Here is a 15,428-nt window from a genome sequence, read left to right on the forward strand (position 1 = left end):
AGACCCATCCCTATAAGCCAACCTAATCTACACATCCCTGAACACTATGCGCAATTTAGCATGGCCGTGATGAGATCTATATTCCCAAGAGCTTGGGGAAAAGAGAGATGACCTTATTGAAGCATTCAAAAAATCTCACAAGGCATGATAGCATGGATGTAGATAAGATTTTTCCATTGTCAGGTGAATCTAAAACAGGGGATGTAATTTCAGGATAAAGGGTATGCCATTTAGGACTAAGATCAGGAAGAATTTCTCCACGCAGAAGATGGCAAATGTTTGGAGTTCTCTATCCCACGGGGCAGAAAAGCTTCATCATTGAGCGGGATCAAGACAGAAATTTTCAAAGTTCTGGAGACTTATGACATCAATCGAAATGGGGATAGTGCAGGAAAGTACTGTTTATGTAAATGATCAGCCATTGATGTAATTGAATGAAAGAACAGGCTTGATGGACAGTACAGCCTACTCATGTTCCTATGTTCGTGTCTACTTTTAACAATCTCAAAGGACACTTTACCACTCAAAGTACAGCTTACCAATCCAAAAGGGCACCTAAACTCCCCCAAAGGTATTCCAGGACAACATTCAAAACTACTTATTCAAGCAATTCCACAAAGATTAGACCTTCTAATACCAGGTCTAATCTGCACACATTGTGCTTCCCACTCATGGAAATTGGATATAGTTGGAAGAAGCTTCTGTTTTTCTTCAAGTAGCAGTCTCTGTGAACCAAGGATGTACAATTTGGAGCTTGCTCCCTCTCCCACCTCCGGCAAAAATAGTAGCGGGGAGGATGGGCAGTTAGGCCTTTGGAGTCATTTTTACAACGATGGTGAGGCTCTCTGTTATTGTGGAAATTCAGGACACAGCGCCCCTGTAAGTTCAGTGAATATTGAAAGAGGAAACAATGACTAGATGGGTGCAAGGCAGAAAGCTTTGACAAAATCTGTCTTTATTCAACAATACCCAAGTTATGTGCAACCATATGACCATTTGAAGAAGACTTTATGGTGACGAGAGAATGGAACCCTCAGAGAGAGAATGACTGTTGAAATGTTTTTCTTTTGGAGTCGCCATTCTCAACAATGCAACTCATGTACTTAAATCCCTGTGCACAATACAGCACATGAAATGTGTGGATCCCTTCATTGTCTGCCATGGCTCTGCAATGTCTCACGAGATTTGCTCAACATCAGCAGTTGCTGGAATTTAAATTCAATTCATAAAACCTGGAATTAAAAGGCAGTGTCTGCATGAAATCATGAAACAATCATAAATTGTCATTAAAAACCCATCTGATTCATCAGTGTCCTTTGAGATGGTAATCTGCCCTCCTTACCTGGGCGGGCCTACATGTGACTCCATATTCACAATAACATTGTTGACACTTTGAAATGGCCAAGCATAAAGTTCAAGGGCAATCAGGCATAGGTAATAAATGCTCACCTTACCAGCTATGAGCACACCACATTAACAAAGAAGAAAATCGGCCATGGTGCAAGTAGCAGGTCTATTCTTCATGCCTTTGTGCCACCTTATCATAGCTAACACAAAAAATGCCCAAACCTTTTCACACTGATGCCTGAAAAATGCAGAGGGCAATGAAAAATTTCAGACAATTGGTTTATTAGTTCAACATAATAAGTAAGCTGCCAATTTTCACGTCTGTTTGCCAACTATCATTTTGGAGCCTGGCATGCTGATGTCACATTGCCAACTTGAAGTCATCATTTTTTTTTATATTCACAAGGAGTGGGGCAGGGTGGGGGTAAGAGTGGAAGGTGGTGTGGGGGCTGAAGGAGAGGGTGCACAATTTGCAAATGTAAAATTCAACCCTACTTTCAGCGAGGTGCCATGCATTGTTCCCAAATCGATCATAGATTTCTGTTAAAAGCACAAAATGTCAACTCCTAGACTTTGCATTTTATGTTCAGTTACAAATATCCTCCTCAAAATAAAACAAGTCAGTTTAGGTTCAAGCTTTGAGCAGGTTTCTGTAAGAGCATGGTTTACAAAGGAACAAATATTTATAAAATGTGAGGCTGAACTCAAATCAGAGCTGTTGGAAAATCAGTTTTGAAAAGCATCTTTAGCTACTTTAAGAGATAGTAGGAACTGCAGATGCTGGAAAATCTGAGATAACAAGGTGTAGAGCTGGATGAAAATAGCAGGCCAAGCAGCATCATAGAAGGGTCTAGGCCCGAAACGTCAGCCTTCCTGCTCCTATGATGCTGCTTGGCCTGCTGTGTTCATCCAGCTCTACACCTTGTTATCTCTTGTTATAGCTACTTTAATATTGTCATCTACTCTCATTCAGGATCTCAAAATGACCACCAATTTCTTCCATATCACTTATTTACAAAAAGTAAGCTTTGCTAAGTCTATAAATGTTGAGGTTTGGAAGCTATCTTCAGTTCCTCACTCTACGTCCCAGGCTTTATAACTTACCCATTTATAACAACTGTGAGTGTGTGAATACATTTGATCCCAGACTTACCAGTAGTGCATTATTTCTCTCCAGTGTACTACTATATAATTGAACTTCATTTCCTTGGCCTTTTCGTTGTTGTCTCAGCTCTTGTTTCTGCCTAAACAGTAAGATAAGTACATTAATGTCTTCAGCTGAGTTCAATAATTCATTTTGGAGTAGTAGGTATCAAATTTGGTGTAATACAGAAAACAAAATAATTGTGTAACTTTGTAATCAACATCAAGCACACTGCTTCTTGCCTCTGATCTGCAGCGATTGTAATGATTGTAATAGTTCCATGAAATCCAGTTAGTAATCAGTGGCAGATTTTCCTGTTCAGTATCCAGGTGTAAGAACTTGAGCAGTTTATTGCAAATCCAGGTACAGGCTGATCTTCAATTTTTCATCCATTAGATGTCAGGTGCAGAAGGGTAATCTTGAGGTGTCAGTCTTTACTCAGTGTCATTACTTATTGCTCTGATTCAGAAGGCCATGTATTTAAGCTCCAGTTGAGAATTCCAGCACTTAATTCGGGATGACAGCTCTGAGAGAGTGCTGCACTGTTGTAGGTACTATCTTTTCAATGATAGATTAAATGGTCAACTATGTTGCTGAATTTTTAGGAACCACCAACCTGGCAGAGGACTAGTGGGCAGAGTGGGTGGCGTTCAATCAGGTGAGATGCCAGGGGGCCGTGTGCCTGTATCTTACTACCTCTGCAGGTATTTTACCAGAAGTGGGCTAGGAGTCAGATGGTCCACCCACCCTTAGGCCAGTTGAAGCCCTTGTGGTTAATGAATGAACACTTAAGGCTGTCCTCCCACTACTACTGATACTTTACCCCAGTGTTCCCACCCTGGCCCTCCGCGTCAGGAGCCACCCCAACTCTTAGTGAAGTATGCCTGATTTAGATTGGTATCTGACATCCTTTTAATGGAAGTGCAGCAACTAGTGAGCTGTTAGCCAGCAAGCTTTGATGAAGATTCAACCTCAGACAATTAGCAGCCTGACAAGCATAAAATCTGAAGCATCTGCCCCTCTTTGTTTTTATACAACTGTAAAGTCTGGTTGCAGCTAATTGCCATATGGAATTGGGTTCATGCATGACTTTTCAGTTGGCATATTCTGGTATAAAATTTGTCTTTGGCCATAACACAAAGCAGATGTAATATTGGCAGCTCATTTCACACTTCACTTGATTCTCTTTTACATCAAAGACACAAGAAAGTACAATTATGGGCAAAGTGCAAAACCAGCTGGTAATTCCCTATTGTTCTTTTTATATTCCTTTTTGCCAGATTTTTAATACAAACTCCACTTAGCATCACCCTCAGCATTTTCAAAACGTGCAAAAACTACCTTTACAACTGTACGTTTATCATTGTAGCCTTTTATTCTCTCCATCTTTCTCTGTATTTAGTTAATTGAAAATTTTGTGATATCTTACTGAATTTGGCAGCTGTACATAAATGTCGCCGTTAGAAGATTTAGAATAAATATTGAAAATATTGCAAGAAGTGTTGAAGTGAACACCTGGCATAATTTCTGGGCTTCTCCATTTTAAAGGCAATTTTGAATGTGTACAAAGCAAGTTACTCATATTATTGAGCTCTAGAATAGGTATAGACTTCAAATGTTGTCCATTTTAGGTTGCTTTGGTACCATTTTTATATGGTGTTTCTGTTAAATACGTTGTCAATATTTATGAAGTTTAAGTTGTAGTGGAGGGCCACTTTTATTTGCTCATTGCATGCCAGAGCAATGTTTTTTTTATTGCAGCTATGTAGGTGGAAATCACATTGTAAGTGAAAACTCAACAGTGATAAAAAAAAGTGATTGATATCGTTTCAGATATGCGACAACTTGAATTTCTGATCAACCCTGACTTTCATTTACACCTGAAAGATTAGGAGCTAAATTTCATTCCACACTTTCACAACATTTAGGTATAAACTGAAAGATCACATGGCAGGGAGTAATTAAGTACAAAATTAATTATAGAGTTTGGTTTTAATGAGCCAGAATTGTAGTATTTCATGTCAAATTGGAACATAGGGTACATGATAGGTGAACAACTGATAACTTACATATGTCATCAACCGTGTCTACAACACTTGACACCTTTACCTGTGAATGTAACTATGTTTGCAAGTTCCAGGAGCAGCTGGAACCAGCTGAGAACTCTGACATATGCTCTCAATGGGGAGGATGAGAGGGGGCTCTGTGTTGTAGTGGTAGTGCCCGGAGCCACCTGCTCCAGTCATGCGTAATATAATCTGCGCAGGTTGATTACAAAATATCTCTGCTGTAAGTATGGCGGTAGAAATATGCAATAAGCACATTACTGCCAATTTCCAAGGACTGCCAGCCCTTTGTTTGTTAATATTTGAACTACATACATATCATAAAGATGATTGATGTACTGTGACCATTGGCAATATTTTTTGATGTGTTTTTCATTGAAGAGGAACAGATTAAACTACTAGACCTCAACATAACAATACGGACAAATCTGTTAGTTGGTCACACCAGCAAAAACATTCATTCAATTTTTCTGTACTATTTCCAATTGCAACTAACTTTTCTATACTGCCTAAACCACTGCACTTTTTTTATTTAAGAATAAATAATAACAGAAAACCAAATATTTTATGTAAATACGGCAGAATGACTTTAAAATGGCAACTGAATTACCTTTTTTAAATGGGATGTGGACATTGCTGACCACCAGCATTTATTGCCCATTCCTAATTGCCCTTAATAACCTGGTACTGAATCACTGCAGATCTTGTGGTGTAGGGTTACCCACAATGCTATTTAGAAAAGAATTCTAGGATTTTGACTCAGCGGCAATGAGGGAATAATGATATAATTTCAAGTCGGGATGGTGTGTGACTTCAAGTGGTGATGTTCCCATGGATCTGTTGCCCTTGTCCTTTTAGTTGATACAACCATGGGTTTGGAAGGTACTTCTGGAGGACCTTTGGTGAGTCACTGAACTGCATCTTGTAGATGGTACACGCAGTTGCTACAGAGTAAATGTTGAAGGTGATGGATGAGATGCAGGCTGCTCTGTTATGAGAAATGTAACTGGGTTACATTTGTGTACACTAGTCTAATAACTTTTAACTCAATTTCATTTACACTTGAATGACATTAAAATTGATAGCCCCTGAAAGTGGGCATGCTCACTTTGTGCTCTATCATCATTATTATGAATTCTGTGTGCACCAGCAATAACTGATCAGCCAAAATTTCAATTTTTCAGCACTTCTTAAACTTAACCTCCACCTCTTAAAGGGGAGGTACATTTTGACTGAAACAGGAGTGGGGTTATGCAGGATGTGAATTTATCCTGGGAAAGTATGAAGAATATTATAAGTGGGGACAGTACGGACTCCATGATTTCAATTGCTGCATTGGATGTCTTGGAGGAGGTTAAAAAGGTGAAGACAGATTTTATTGCTGCAAATACATATTTTTGAAGTGCATAAGATTTTAAGGGGGCTTGACTGGGTGGATGTTGAAAGAATGTTTCCTTTTATGAGAGAATCTAGAACTAGGGATCATAGTTTGAAAATAAGGGGGTTATCATTTAAAATAGGGATGAGCAAACTTTTTTTCCTGTCAGAGGATTGTGAGTCTTTGAATTCTCTTCCCCAAAAGTCACTGGATGCAGAATCCTACAACATTTTTAAGGCAGAGGTGCACAGTTTCTTGATTTCTATGGGGATGAAAGATTATCAGGGCTATGCTGGAATGTACAGTTGAGGTTAAAATCAGATTAGCCATGATATTATTGAATGATAGAGCAGGCTCGAAGGGCAGAGTGGCCTACACTTGTTCATATGTTTGTAGGATTGGGAGTCTCTCTCAATACATGGTCAACAGGCAGCTGGAGTATACAGCTGGGGAAGTCAGTGTTAGGAAGTCTTGAATATAGCACTGCCAGAGATTTAAGGGCCATAAATGACAATCGAGTGAGTGCATCTTTAACTACCAAGTATTTACTTGTCAACTGTATCCCAAGGCTTGGCGATTTTTCATCCCAACCTGTCCCATGATTCACCAGTCGACAATCTCTATCAATTAGGGCTCATATCAGACACTCATATGCTTCACCTCACCATCAGTTGAGCCAAGTGTCATGCCTCCATCTAATACCTTGTACAGACTGCCAGTCAACCTTGCAAGCCACATCACCCAGACAGATTGCATCATGTTGTCCAGCTTGCTTCACCCTCTCCTGGAAGACAAGGTGATGCACTGCTCGAGGTAGCAGTAGTTAACTGGAGATGCGTCTCCAAAACTCCAAATAGGGGGTACTGCTAGTCATTGGAATGGACATTGCTGAATTTGTGACCAGTAATGGAATTGAAAACAGTGATGATGATGATATTATAATTCTTAATCCTCCTTCTCACATCATATGATCTCTTCTGTTTTCAAGATTTACATGCAGATGGTGTAAGCTTTTCATCTCACTACTTTAGCACAGCCTTACCTTTGTTCTTTTAACCTATCAATATGCAAGAGATGCAATCTCAATCAGTGGAGGAAAAACACAAAATTAATGATGATCCTGGCACACCATTACTTGATTTCATTCTTGCAGTCACCAGCTTAAATACTGGCACTACAAATATCTAACAGGAGAGATCAACAGTGAGATTTGAATATTGCGAGCCACATGGTAGGCATGTACTGCAGTAAATGAGGGGGAAAGGATAGTATAGGTCTCCTAACTGAAGGCTTAATTTAGGAATTCAAAGGAGAAACCGAGGCATGCATAACAAAATATTTGGTTTATTGGGAATCACATGTTCAACGTTGAAGGAGAACCAACATGAGACAGAGCTTTGCAGAGAATTTGTAGCTCAGCCTTTCCAGGAAGTGATGATTGCATGCTTGTGAACACAATCATTATGTAGCATTTAGTGATCAATGTTGCTACTTCCACTAAAGCACAAAATCCTAAGTTGCAACAGTGGAAGTTTAGAATGCTGTCATGCAAACTCAGTTTAGTGCCACCAGGCTGTGGATTACAGTGTTCAAAGGCTCACAAAAGTCAGGCAATCTATCCTCCAAAGATTACTGCCGTGACTGAAACTTGAGGGAGAAGCAGTGGTTCCATGAAGCAAGAACTTGCTATCCTCTCTCTGGATAACAGTAATCATGCTTCCATTCCTGCCAGATTTTGCTACAGCTTGTCAGCCAACCTGTTTGCCCAGACTCAGATGGCATAGTCTAAAGCCAGGCATTTAGGTCCACAGGTGATCAAGGTCACCCACCAAGGCCATCTGCAGTCTCCTTACTTGAAAGCCGTGCTGCAGCCACTGGGAAAGTATCTCAGAGGAGAACCAGAATGGGGAAAGAGGCACACGGGACAGTTACAAGGAATTGCACAGAGTGATCAATTTTATTTTGCAAGGGTTATTTGAAAAGTGAATTCATAAACTGTGGCTGTGCTCTAGTATTGCCTGTCAGCCAAGCAGCCCAGACTCTACTGCCCATGTCAAGATGGTGCAGTTCACCGGTGAGATCACACTGTGCAGGAGCAGTAAGACAGGCCATGGTAAATAGAAGACAGGCAGTGACAAAATACACAATGGTGATTAGTGTACATTTATATGCAATACAGCATGATTTTATTTATTAATTTACTTCAGATGTTTATTTTGTGATTGCTGTTTTGATTCAAGTGAATACTGCCTTGTTCAGGAAGATAGAGTGAGGAACTGTTAGTAACTGGGGAACTGGGAGTATGGTTACTGACATTGCATCCAAATTAGTTATTCACAAACAACCTTGGTGGAAAGGAACCAAAAACAGAAAGTGCTGGAGAAACTATCCAAGTCCGGCAACAACTGTGTAGAGAGAAACAGAGTTAATGTTTGAAGTACAGTATGATTCTTCTTTAGTAGGAAGAAGCTGTCTAGCTGCCTGTTGCGTCCTGTTTGTCCTCTTCCTCATGGCTCATCTTCCTCAGTTGTTCACCATACAATAGGTGGCAAGGGCTCTTTCCTCATGTTGGTGTCCCTTCAGGTTATGTAGCAGGCAACTTATCACCACAAAATTTGATAACTGTTTTGCTGAGTCCTGCAGAGTTCCTCTTGGGGGTCAGTTTAGTTCAGATGTCTGGACAGCTGGTTTGCGATGCAGAGTGACACCAACAGCATGGATTCAATTCTTGCAGTGGCTAAAGTTACCATGAAGGAATCCCCCATCATCTGAGGTGTCATGACACTCAGGTTAAACCACCACCAGTTATCTCTCTTTCTCATGAGAAAGCAGCCCTATGGTTTAGTATGATTGTGGTGACTTTACCACACTGGCAGGTGGCAGAAGCATTGTTTATGCATGCAAATGGTTTGCTGTATCATAGTTTATGTGTTAATATGGCTTTTGTTTTCTGCCTGCTGTGTATGTGTGCACGAGTTGCACTCTGGATTACAGGTCCACATTGTTAGTGAATAACTCTTGCCACCTTTTAGCCACCCTTTGATTGGTCAGGTGGCTCAAATGCAACAGACATTGAAATTTTCACAGCATGAAGGCTGCGTTGTTACGCTGTCAGGATACAGGACTTTTGTTCTTCTGACTTTCTGCTGGATTCTCACAGAATTAAAAAAAAATGAACACTTAACCTCTATTTGCCTTTCCTTTCATTTTTGTTTCTTTGAAGGCATCAACTTTCAAAATGAGGTCTACAGTATCATTAGGTTCTTTCACTTTCTGAACTCCAAACTTTGGAATTTGGAGAAGAATTGACATAGTAAATGAAGTGAGAATTAAAATAGATACTTAAGGCAAAATACTGGATAACGTTTTCATACATCCTCAGAAACAGCATTTATAGATGAGATTAATTTATGTTAACCTAAAGTTTGTGGTCTTAGTGTTTATAATTTGTGAGCTGTACAGCTAGAAAAGGAAACTTAACCTATTCAAAAGAACCTTCAGATCACGAATCTCAGTCTCTTTTTCTTGAAGCAGCTTAACATGCTTGTCACAGTGCTTACATTGCACAGTTTCAATCTATACGAAGGAAAAGAAAAATAATAATTACTATAAGAAGTATATTCTTTCATAATTTGTGTTTTTTATTATGTGTGATGCCAGTTGAACACAGTCTATAATATAGCTCATTACATGATGAATAAAAGACAGAATTGTATATGATATTCAGCATTCAAAAGTGCCATCTGACACAAAAGTCTGTGACCAAACTCCACTCACACCTCTTCCTATCCTTCTTTACATAGCTATCAGCATAACCTTCCAGTTCATTCTCTCTCATATGCTAATCTGACAATTCTCCATAAATAAATCGACATTATGTTTCTCAAGCACTTAACATGAGAAACATAATGTTTCTCATATTCTCACCACATTCTAGAAAATACGTTTCTTCTGAATTGAAACTTTGATCTATTGGTGACTAGTTTATAATGATGTCACTAGTTTCACTCTTCCCCAAACTGGATAAATCTGTGTCTATTTAATAAAAAAATTTTTCATAATTTAAAGGCCTCTCAGCCTTCCCATTTTCAGAAGGAAAAAGACCTTTATTCCATTCCTGATGAAAATAAAAACAAAATTTTAGTAACATTTCCATAAATTTTTTTTGTACCTTTTTCAGTGCCTCAATACTTGTTTTACAATGTGGAAGCCATAATTCTACAAGGATGACCTAATGTAAGCTCAATCCAAAGTTTTACATAACGTTTCTATTTTTTAAATTCTATCCTTTTAAAATCAAATGCTATCTTTTCATGACCTTATTAACCCACAATCTTCTATCTGATTTGTGATTTGTGCTCTTCTACCTCATTCATCAATTTGTTCCTCTAACACATTTAAATTATTTTTTTCAAGTAATATGTGATATCCTTAGTTTTATTTTGACTAAAACATAATATCACGTTCTTATCTGTGTTGAAACTAATTTGCCAATTAAACTTGCCCATTCTGCAAGTTTTTTGAAGATGTGGCTTGAAGAGAAAAAGAAAAGCTGTTTGCTAATTTGTATTGGGAATTGTAAAGGAAGAATAAAGGTGTCAAATTGCCAGCACAATTGTAGGACTGCTACATTGGATTTGGTCACATTAAGTGGTAATGATCAATCAAGGTAGGTACTCCATTCCTGACCACTGTCTAAAATCCTTTGATAGAAATTGTATCAGCATGTAAACTTATGATTATTACATCAAGTTTAATTTATCATAACCAAATATACTAGCACACACATTTAGTTTTTAGCTATATTGTGACCCCTTTGTGAGACTTCGAAATTGCTGGAATCCCTAAGTGAGGACCCTGGGAGTGAGGGCCTGTTGTAATGGGAACATAGCTGTTGTAAATGTGATCCCAAGTCCACAGAGCCCTTTACTGCCTTGGATCTCATGATCCCAAACTGTTAGGCTGTGACCCAACTTGGGATTCTGACCCCCATTTCAGGAAGCACTGCTCTCGGTTACCTACAGCAATCTACTTGGCATAGAGAAAGCACTATTAATATAAATATTTGTTGATATCTGTCAAATTATGCCACAGCACGATTATGAATGATAGAAAAATTAGGAAAGGAACATCAAAAAATGACATCTCCACAAATCAGAACAATCACTCCATTAATTTAATCATGATTACTGCATAATTGAATCCACAATTGACAGTATTCATATTTCTATTTTGTCCTCCATCCACAGGCATGCAGGAAGCTCAGTTGAAAGGTATGACTTGGAGCTATGTGCCAATGCTCTGCATAGGCTACTCAAACAATTTCATAGTTGATAGGAGCCTAATGTCAACTTTGTTCCTCAGTTTCCTGTTATCTTACTGATAAATTCCTATAGCGGATTTGATAAAATTGAAAATTCAGGACAAAGGAAGATTGTATCTATCACTATGCATTATCACAGCAGTAGCTTAGGATAGTCATACTCTGAAAATTTATATTACCTGGAACGAGAAATCAGAAAGTTACTGGATAAATCTAGTTGTGAAATGTATCCACTGGAGAAATTCTCTTTTAGAAAATCCAGCTTTTAGAATTTCCTTGTTTTTAATGAGTCTCGCAGGTTTTGGGAAGGCTGTTAAAATGAATAATTTGAGGTTACAAATGAGCAGCATGGTGGCTTGGTGGTTAGCACAGTTGCCTCACAGCACGAGGGACCCAGATTCAATTCCAGCCTTGGGTGACTGTGTGGAGTTTGCTCATTCTCCCCGTGTCTGATTGGATGCTCCAGTTTCCTTCCACAGTCCAAAGATGTGTAGCTTAGTTGGATTGGCTAAATTGCCTTGTAGTGTCCAGGATTGTGCAGTGTAGGTGGGTTAGCCATGGTAAATGCAGGATTACAGGAATAGAGTGGTGGGTGAGATGCTCTTTGGAGGGTTGGTGCAAACATGCTGGGCCAAATGACATCTATCTGCACCGTAGAGATTCTACAATCAATGAATGAATACAGTACCTTAATCATTAAGGAACAGGCTTGGCAGAAGATGAGGGAAATGTTCATCAAGTTTCCTATCACACAAGGGACATCTGTTAAAACTGGAGTCAATGGCAATCAGGGGAAAACTCACTGCTAAATAAAAACCAAAAGAACTGCAGATGCTGTAAATCAGAAACAAAAATAGAAATTGCTGGAAAAGCTCATCTGTGGAGAGAAATCAGAGCCAATGTTTCGCGTCGAGTGACCCTTCCTCAGAACTGACTGAGGGTCACTCGAACTGAAATGTTAACTCTGATTTCTCTCCACAGATGCTGCCAGACATGCTGAGCTTTTCCAGCAATTTCTATTCTGAAAACTCTCTGCTGGTTGGAATCACATCTGACACAAAGTAAGATGGTTGTGGTTGTTGAAGGTCAATCATCTCAACCCCAGGACATCTCTGCAGGAGTTCCTCAGGGTAGTGTTTTAGGCCCAATCATCTTCAGCTGCTTCATTAATGACCCTCCCTCCATCATAAGGTCAGAAGTGGGGATAACAGCACCATTCATGATTCCTCAATACTGAAGCAGTCCAGGCTTGGGCTGAAATGTGGCAAGTAACATTCATTCCAAATAATGACCATCTCCCATAAAAGACAAACTAACCATCACACATTGACACGCAATGGTGTTACCATCACTGAATCCTTCACTGTCAAATTCTAAAGGTTTCCATTGAGCAGAACCTGAACTGGACTAGCTATATAAATACTGTGGCTACAAGAACAGGTCAGAAGCTAGCAATCCTTCTTCTCCCCAAAGCCTGTCCGCCAGCTAGGCACAAGTCAGGAGCATAACGGAACATTCCCCAACAGTCTGGATGAGTGTAATTCCAGCCACACTCAAGAAGCTTGACACTATTCAGGATAAAACAGCCACTTGATTGGCACCACATCCAAAATGTCTACTCCCTTCATCACCGAAACTCCTTAGTAGCAGTGTGTACCATCTGCAAGATGTACTGCAGAAATTCACCAATGTTCCTTAGACAGCACTTTCCAAATCCCCGTTCACTTCCATCTAGAAGGACAAGGGCAGCAGATGTATGGAAATGCCACCATCTGCAAATTCCTCTCCAAGCCACTCACCATCCTGACTTGGAAATATATCACTGTTCCTGCAGTGTCGCTGGGTCAAAATCCTGGAATTCCCTTCCTAACACACATGGACAGCAGCAGTTCAAGAAAATAACTCACCGCCACCTTCTCAAGGGCAACTGGGGATAGGCAATAAATACTGGCCCAGACAGCAATGCATATATCACATGAAGTGGATTAAAAGAAACTAGTAGAGTTACACTTACAGAAGCTAGATTTTTTAACACTAAGTCAGAAAAAAGAGATAAAGTGGAGAAATGAGGAAGTATAGAAACTACAAAATAAAATAACATAGTATTTGATCAAGCTTACTTAAGCCACTCTTTTCTTTATATATCCTGTAACAAAACAATAGTACAGAATATGGGGAAAGCTGCACCAATAATGTTTTCGACAGAACGTATGTTGCTAAGCAGCAGCAAGGGCAATGTAACCTCCGACAGTAAAGTATAACAGTAATATGACACTTGAGAATTTTAAAGTATGATGGAAACAGTTTCTTATTCCAGAGCAACTGTTGTCTTGAAAGACTGCATGTCAGACCAAATGTCTAGTCTTGCATGCATCCATCTAAATGACAGCATATTTATAAATAGCTCAAACCCTCAAATGTGGATATGTAAGGAATGAGACTATCTGAAAGATGAGAAGTTGGAAGTCTGTTCGAGAACCGGAGAGAAATACCAAGAATAAAAATAGATTATATTAAATTACTTAAAGTCCAAAAATATTGTTACTTTTTACATAAATGGGGTGGGGGGGGGGAGCGGTGGGAAATGACAGGAAAATCAACTCAATTTTTTAAAATCATTTTTAATTTCATCATGTTTTGGTACAGAATCATGTTTAGTACAAAATCCAAATTGGACATGGCTGCAGTCATAGTATCAAGGTCTGTTTATATGCGAAAGCACTCTAAATTTAATAATGTTGCAAAATTAGCACATGTTGCTGGTTTCTTCAATGTTACTTTGCTCCTGAAAACAGTTCAGAATCTGCTGCTTCCTTTCAAGTTATCGCAAATGGTATTTATCAATCAGTAACTGAGTGCCTGACAAATTATTTTTGGAATTTTGAATGCCACAGTGAATTCCATTAATGCATAGTAGCCTTCAAAAAAGTCAAAAAGTCATTTCTAAAACGAGATCATGTCAAACTCCATCCTGACTTGGAACTATATTGCCTGACTTCATTGTCTTTGGTCAAAATCCTGGCACTCCCTAACCAATAGTACTCTGGGTATATTAAACTGCAGCAGTTTGAGAAGGTGCCTGGTTCTTAAGGACAACTAGCGATGGGTAACAAAGTTTGACCTCGTAACATTGCTCAGATCCCGAGGACGAATGAAAGAATTCTGCAATTTTCAATCTTGTCTATCAATTTGGAAGTTTGTGAAAAAATTACTTTATATATTTTCTTGGAAAGTAGAAATCAATGCATGCACACAATGTGTACATATATAGTATAAACATGTTTGAATTTGAATTCCAAAGAAGAGACTTTGAATCCAAAATGTTAATTCTGTTTCTCTCTCCACCTCTGTCTTTTTATTTCATTATGCAATATCTACCCATTATCAATGGAATTCCTCAAATTATTGATTCTAATTCTAATGAATAATTTTAAGAGGCAGTTACATTAAAATAAGCTTGATAACAGGAAAATACAAAATGCATCGAAGAAATCTGATTGCAATATAAACTTTAAAACCAGTTATATGAAGATTAAATTTAAAGGAACTTAGTGAGTCATCAAGAAATGATTAAATACTTGCTGCAGTTAAGTACAGATATTGTTTTGAGAAAGAACTGAAAACTGATTATTAGTTTGCTGTACATATAAGTTTCATTCTGACACTCTTCATTGCTAATTGAAGGCTTTGCTTTAAAACCCTCTTATAATGCTTACAAATAATACATAAAATTTCATAATAATAAAGGTATAAGAAATCTGAATACCAGAAATTTTAAAAAGAAACTCGAAAATACATAGGAAGATAGGAATAGGATCACATCATTTAGCTCCTCAAGTCTGCTCCGCCATTCACAGAGATCACAACTAATTTGCAACCTAACTCCATGTTTTATTCGGCAATGTCTGAGTTGCTGCAAGTGTTATGGAGGGCTTTTTGCCTCCCGAGGCCGAACAAGATTTCTTGTTCTATCCTACCAGATGCACCAAATTAACTACCTGCCATGCCTTGGTGGAGTCTTTCACAACTGATTCCAGCCTCATCATACTACGTGCTGTTCCTGGAACAACTCATCACTCAACCAACATCTGCTGAAAGACCACCATCCTTACACCCACACCATCACTAAATGGGCCCTATGCACCTGGACAAGGACTGGCATTCTGAAGC

The sequence above is a fragment of the Rhincodon typus genome, chromosome 6, assembly GCF_021869965.1.
Source record: "Rhincodon typus isolate 14 chromosome 6, sRhiTyp1.1, whole genome shotgun sequence".
Classification (NCBI taxonomy): domain Eukaryota; kingdom Metazoa; phylum Chordata; class Chondrichthyes; order Orectolobiformes; family Rhincodontidae; genus Rhincodon; species Rhincodon typus.